This window comes from Microtus pennsylvanicus, chromosome 19, assembly GCF_037038515.1.
Source record: "Microtus pennsylvanicus isolate mMicPen1 chromosome 19, mMicPen1.hap1, whole genome shotgun sequence".
Classification (NCBI taxonomy): domain Eukaryota; kingdom Metazoa; phylum Chordata; class Mammalia; order Rodentia; family Cricetidae; genus Microtus; species Microtus pennsylvanicus.
In genome coordinates, this window is record NC_134597.1 from 40,485,089 (window position 1) to 40,492,183 (window position 7,095).

Here is a 7,095-nt window from a genome sequence, read left to right on the forward strand (position 1 = left end):
CATATATCCAAAAGATCCTACCACAAGGACATTTGCTCAACTGTGTTCAGAGTGACGTGGTTCATAAAAGACACAGACTGCTGTATCTGGGAGAGATTGTGTTGATGATTGACGTGGGAAAGTTCCTCCAATGAGGGTGGCAATATCCCTAAGAAAGTGGGCTTGGGCTACAAAAGGGAGCTATCTTAGCATGAATGAAGGAGTGACTGGGCAAGAGAGAAAGCCAGGAAACAATCTTTGTCCATGGATTTTTGCATTCAACTATTAACATGATTTCCTATCCTAAGCTCTAAAAATGATGAAGTCAAATTACCCCACTCATTGTCTGAGCTGATTTTGGTTAGGGGATTTAATCAGAGCAACATAAATGTAAGTTAGGACAAAAAAATGGAAAACCAAAAGTAATATTGTTGCTAGGCAGAACCTGGGAATGATGTCTCTTGAAACAGTGTAGAAGATATCTAGATTTTAGGTGGTGAAAAAAATATAGAAATTAGTATACAGAACTAAATTGGCTGTTCTTATAGGACCAGGAATATGGAAATGTTAAGAAGAATGTCAGAAAGTAGAGATTGAGATCATAGCATTTCAGTTGGAAATGATACACTCCATAACCGATTAAGTTAGAGGTCATTTGTGTGATATTTTGGCTCCAAAATCTTCCTTTTATTTTCTTATTGAGTGTGGTTGAAAAGGTACTTACAAGGGTTTTGATTCTGTGGTTGTTTGAATCAAAATGGCCCCGAAAGTCTCATGGAGAGTGGCACTATTAGGAGGTGTGGCCTTGTTGAAGTATTTCATAGTCACTTTCTGCTGCCTGCTGATCTGGATGGAGATCTCTCAGCTCTTTCTCCAGCACCATTTCTGCTTGCATCCACCATGCTTTCTGCCATGTTGATAATGGACTAAATCCTCTGAAACTGTAAGCTTGCCTAAATCAAATGTTTTCCTTTATAAGTGTTGCTGTGGTCATGGTGTCTCTTCACAGCAATAGAAGCTTTAACTAAGATACCCAAAAGGCAGCCAAACAGACACGTCTCCATCTAGTATGTACAATGGCTCTCCCATAGCTGCATATGTGGAGCTTACCTTCTCTCTACTCTTCCACCGCTCATATGCTTTCCATTACAATACATTTCTCAGTGAACGTAGAAAGTAAGCCCGATAGCACTCAAGGTAAATCCCCACTTTTAAAAATGGCTTTCTCATAGGTGCATACAAAGAATGTACATCCTCCCAAGTCTTTTCCAGGCTGTGTACTCTAGTTCATCTCTGAAACCAGAAGGTCACATGTCATTAGGCATGATTTGCATATAGGTGACTGGAAAAGAGGCTGTGTACTCAGATGGAGGGGATACTTTCTTTCATGATGGAATATTAACAGTCAGCAAACCCGGTGGTGGTCATCCTTGGTAAGCAGTCACAAGTGATCACAGGAAGGTACCAATTGTTTGTCTTTAGATAGTGCTGAGTAACAACAAAAGAAATCTGAATAGAAACTGTATATGATAATGTAATAAATTAGTATTTCCTAGGTATAAACTGTTCAACTAAACCTTAGATAAAACACAATACATTATTCATATGATACTTGGCATTACTACTGAAAGACCCCCAGTTCTTGGGAGACTCTCACTCAAGTCTTGGGATAACACGACACCCCCCATAGTAACTCACAAAGGACCATCTTTGCTGCAATCACAGGAGGCTTTAATCAATGAGATGGGAACCAGTACACTGGGGCCAAGACTCATAACCCATGCAGGGGAAGAGTTTGACCCTGAGTGACTGGGAGAAGGAGTTTTTAAGGGAAGAAACCATAGCCCAGTAATCCAAAAGTGTCATAGAAAATTTCAAATTCCAGTGTTGGTCACAAGGGGGCAACTCCCTGCCTCTCAAGATCACTTCCAAGATTACAATCTAACTTTATCTTCAGCTAGTTCTTGAAACACAGTCACTGAACTGGCTAATCCTAGATTCTTGATTCTTCTTTTCTTGCTTAGATTTTTGGCTATTTTCTTCCTGCTGGGAGGGTCTGGATTTAACCAGGTATTTCACCACTATAACCATGCTTTTGGGTTTTAATGTATGTAGTTGATACCAAGAAACAGCAAACACATAACAAAATATCATGGAATTGATCCAGTCCAACACAACTAAGAAATCCCTCTTAAAACTGTGATGCTCCAGCTTACTCTAGAGAGTTACACAGGCAGACTCTCTATCCTTTCTATGGGTGAGTATCTCATTTGCTTTTTTCACTACAGACATGTATACAAAAAAGTTAAATAAACATTTACATCTTTGCATCCAAATCTCTAATAGTTCTGATTAACATACTACTTGTCTTTGGGTGTATTTCAAAGGCAGCCCTCCCTCAGCTAAATTCTATATTGTGTGGCTTACTCTCTAAGCATTGGTCAATCCTTTATATCACCAATTCTACATTGCGACTGAGTAGTAGAGTACTACACAGTACATGAGACCCCATTTACAACGTCCACAAATTAACTCCAAATGGACCTTACACCTAAATGTCAAGTGCTAAGTGCAGAACTTCTAGAAAATACTTGAAACTAGGCCTCTCTGACTTTGGCAACCCGCCTAGGCTTTGGGAGGTTTCCTTAAGGCAATGATGTATAGAGCAACAACAGAGCTCTGTCTCTGATCTCAGGAATACGCTTGGGTGGGAGAGCTGGCAAAGATGTGGGGACAGGGCCTTTGGAAAAGGGTTGTTTCAGATCCTCAGAACCCAAACCTTTACACAGAAGGGTGAAAGCTGTGGTTATCAGTTCCAACACCACTGTGGACTTTGTTTATAATGTTCTTGGTTTACCCAATGTTCTTCTCGTGCAACTTTTTCTGATTAGCCTCTTTCTGAATTTGTATACTTCCTTTTAAAACCAAACCCATTGATTTACATTAGCAAAAGACTTGCTGTTGAACTTGACTTAGATCTCCAACCAATCTGGGATTTGTTTCTGTAGATTAGCCGCCAGTGCTGGGAATGCTGTGCTGTGTCCCTTCTGCTTACCTGCTTCTGTCACTCAGACCTTACTAGCCAATGAGAGCCTCCACCAGTCAAATGGGAGGGTTCTTCCAGGAGCCAGACTTCCAGTTTAGCACTTCCTGAAGAAATCACAGTCTCTCTCATGCACTGCGCCTTGTGATCCCTTGTGGGGTTAAAGCTTGTCAGCTAGGCAGCTGCACCATGGTGAGTGAATGGTTGCTCTCCCGAATGGGAGGAGAGGCAAGCCAAGGAGAGCAAGGGGCCAATGTCCCCAGGTGGGGAGGAGTTGCTGGCCTTGGTGCACGTGGTTGCTCTTCCCACGTGTGGAGGAGTGGCTGGGCTTGGTGGGTTTGGGACTGCTGTCCCCAAACTAGGTGGAGCGGACTGCTGAGGCTCGTGGCTGATGTGATGCATCTTCACCTGGCTGGGCGGGAGCCAGTGGACAAACACAGAGTTTAGTGTGTTCCTGCCTCATCCTAAGTAGCCCTAAGTGATCCTTGCAACTCCCTGTGGCAGACTCTGAATAACTTCACTGCCTGGGTGGGTTGTGTCTGCACAGAGCAGAGCTTTGGGAGCTGCAAATGGTGGTGCCTGTAGTGCTTATGTTGTCGCATGTGGAGAGATATCACCAAATTTTCCAAACTCAGAGCCTACTGGTCTCTCCAGTATCTACAGAAGTTCTGCACTTTTAACATTTATGTTTAGGATCCATCTGTAGTTAATTTTGTGGAGCTCATAAATGGTTTCTCCTGTGTAGAGGCACTCCGCTGCTAAACTGTGAAGTAGGAGAGCATAATTGAGTATAGAATTAATAGTTTAAGGATTTGCCAGTTCTTAAGAGACATTAAGTCACACAAAGTAGAATTTAAGTGAGGGAGTACTGCATCCCAAATTCCCCAAAGATAAGTAGTATGCTGGCCATGCCTGTTAGAGATTAGTATCATGAGATGCAAATGTTTGTTCACCAGGATTAATAAGCGAGTAAGGTACATTTCTATAATAAATGAGACAACCATGATTTACAACCAGCCAAAAGACCCACTTCCCCATCAAAGACCTCTAACATGCTGCCCAAGGGGCCATTACAGGGTCACAACCTGTGTGCCATGAAAGTATAATAATTCTAGAACAGCTGCATTTTTCAGTTTTTAAAAAAGCAGTTTATAGTCAATGTCCCCTATACTGTTTGAGGTGGACTTGAATCCTGTCTGTAGCCCCACAGAGCGTTACCCTTGCTATCCTCTTGGTTAACTGCCATAAATTTTTGGATTAAAAGTATGCTGCACCACAGAGTTCTAAAATTACCACTTTGAGTCTTATCGTGGTGGTGTCCATTGCAATAACAATAAAAGGATTTGTGTGTGGAGCATGGCTTCTCCCTTCAGACCCGAAGTGTAGGAACAGTATACTGTGTACACTGGAAGGGGGAAAAACTGGACAATAACTAGATCACAGAATGAAGTTTAAGGGAGTGAGCTTCAGGGGTATCCATTACAAAGAAGGACCTGATAGACATAGTGTGTGACTTTTGGTGTGATTTCCCATCATACATTAATTTCTTGCATGTGAATGAAGACAGACACCAGTGGGTGTGCAGTTTAAGGAGGATAGCTTGAACAACTACATATTTAGTTTCCAATTAGTGAACTCTCCCATGCAGGTATATTTAATCCTGGTTGACACCGTGAATTCAGCTCAGATGTTTGAGACACAGGCCATTGGCTGTAACTCCATGTGTCAGCTTACAGCACTCAGAAGCTAACATTTTACATGGAACAAAGTCATGCTTTCTCTCACTAATGGCATTCTCCCTACCAGGGAAGTGCCTACTCTGTTTCAAAGTCATTATAACTTATCGAAAATCCAAAAAACAAAAAAAAAAAAAGAAAAACAAAGTCAGTATAACTAAGTGTTCAATTATTTTTTATTATTTTAAGAAATCAATTAATGGTTGTCATATTTTAGATTTCATTTTCTTCAAAGGCATAACTGCTATAATCTTGTATTTTCTAATGTTTCCCAGGTTTTGAATTTAATTTTAAGAGCTGTTTATTTATTCATCTTTTTATTTATTTCAGATTATAGCAGTGATTCTCAACCTGGTGGGTTATGACTCATTTTGGTGGATCAAATGAACCTATCACAGGACAGGCCTAAGACCATCAAAAAGTACAGATATTTATATTATGATTCATAACAGCAAAAATATAGTTATGAAGTAGTAGTGAAAATTGTTTTATAGGTGGGGAGAATACTACATCATGAGTAACTGTATTAAAGAGTCATAGCACTAGGAAGATTGCGAAAAACTGGTTTAGATCAGTGTCTCCTGTAGCTCGGGCTTGCATCATACTATGTAACTGAGAATTGCTATGAACTCCTAATCCTGCCTCTGCTACCTAGTGCTGCAAAAACAGTCCAGCAACTCCTACCATGCTGGACCTTGACTGGTCTGTGTGAAGGAGAAATAGATCAGTGAATGAGTATACTCCAACTTCTTTAGATTTTATTGTGAATTTACAAGTGAAGTAGGACCTGTGTAATAACTGAGTTCACGGACCAATTCTAAAGCCAGTATCGTCACATCAGAAAAAGGGATGGGAAAGAAGGAAGGTAAAAGCTTTCCTACTGTGACAATAGTTGGCATTTGCAGTGAGTAGTGAGGTAATCAATTTTAAATGTTCCATAAATGTGCTGACTGGCCATTTCATGGGTCCACAGACCATGCATACAAGAATCTATATAAAGAAATTAACTTATCATTAAACCAAATTACTGTAGTTACAGTAGTTCAAGTAAAATAGAAGAGCTGGATAAAATGGTGTGGCCCTGCCTACCATGATTTATTTTCTAGGTTTAAGATGTATACTGTGAGAGAAATGATGTGAGTAGCACTTCGTGTGCTCTGATACAAATCCCTGGTCTCTGGGGCACATGACCATAAAATCTGTTTCAACTTTTTAACAGAATTTTTCAGGATTATAAATACATTATTTCCACTATCTCTTTCCTGCCTCTAAGCCCTCCCATAGACCCTTTGTTGTGTTCTAATTCTCATGGCTTCTTTTTGTTTAATAACAATTACTGTTTGTGGCCTGTGTTTGTTTGCAAGACCTCCCAGCTATGAAGTAAGGGGTTGGCTACTCTGGACCTTGAGTGTGTAATGGAAAGTGTACATATAGGACCATGTGCCTTGGAGGAGGAACAGGAAGTGCTCTGGGAAAATGGAAGATTTTACTAAACTACAAAATTTCCAGATTAGTATCTTGTCTGACCATAGTGTGGAAGGACAAACCTGGAGGATTTTTGCTTTCTAAGACATTTGATTTCTGCTCTCCCAGTAGGGTAACTGCCAATGTCTGGAAGCCCAGCTGGGTGGTCCTAGCTAATGAGGGACTCTGGTTGGCAATTAGGAGCACCAGCAGGAGATAGTTTACAGGTTCTTTCCAGTATTGTATCCACATTCTCTTGCCTGTTCCCAAGACTTACCACAATCCCTCAGTGTCTTCTAATTCATGGCCCACTTGTCTTTAATAGCAGTTGTAAATGTGACCTGTGTTTGGCTGCAAGATTTCCCAGGTATGAGGCAATGTGTTGGCTGCAGTGCACATTGAGTGTGTAATAGGATGTGCACACAAAAGACCCTGTGCTTTGGATGAGGAACAGGATATGCTCTTTGAAAGTGGAGGATTATCTACTAAATTACTAACTTTCTATGTAGGGCCCTGACCACTGGGCTGGAAGGACAGAACAGGAAGTACTGTGCTATCTGAGTCATTTGATCTTTGATCACCCAGTAGGGGAGCTGACAATATTCTGAGGCCAAGATGAATGGCCCTAGCCAAGGAGAGATTCTTGAAAGTCTTAGCAATCAGGTATAATAGTGGCAGGTTTCTTGCAGGTTCTTTTCAGGATTCTTTTCTACTTTTATTGAAGTGAGTTTTTTTAACTATACTATTTTGTTTTTTAAAGATTTATTTATTTTTATTTTGCATACAAAAATCTGCCTCCATGTATGCCCACATGTCAGAAGAGGGCACCAGATCTCATTACAGATGGTTGTGAGCCACCATGTGGTTGCTGGG